Raw genomic sequence first — 437 nt, forward strand, 5'->3', positions numbered from 1 at the left:
TGTGTGTGTGTGTGTGCATGTTTATGTGGTTTATACACAGATTTGTATAATAACATGGGCATGACATAGGTATTACAATGAGAAGGTGATTTATGAGGACATTTTCTGTGTCCCCTTAATTCAAAAGGTTTATAAATAATTCAGAATGAGTTTTTTGGAAAATCTCTCTCTCTCTCTCTCTCTCTCTGTGTGTGTGTGTGTGTGTGCATGTTTATGTGGTTTATACACAGATTTGTATAATAACATGGGCATGACATAGGTATTACAATGAGAAGGTGATTTATGAGGACATTTTCTGTGTCCCCTTAATTCAAAAGGTTTATAAATAATTCAGAATGAGTTTTTTGGAAAATCTAAAAATGCAGAAAGTTTCCTGTAAGGGGTAGGTTTAGGGGTAGGGTTGGTGTAGGGCAATAGAAAATACGGTTTGTACAGTA

Source organism: Sinocyclocheilus grahami, unplaced genomic scaffold (assembly GCF_001515645.1).
Source record: "Sinocyclocheilus grahami isolate Dianchi unplaced genomic scaffold, SAMN03320097.WGS_v1.1 scaffold659.1, whole genome shotgun sequence".
NCBI classification, from domain to species: domain Eukaryota; kingdom Metazoa; phylum Chordata; class Actinopteri; order Cypriniformes; family Cyprinidae; genus Sinocyclocheilus; species Sinocyclocheilus grahami.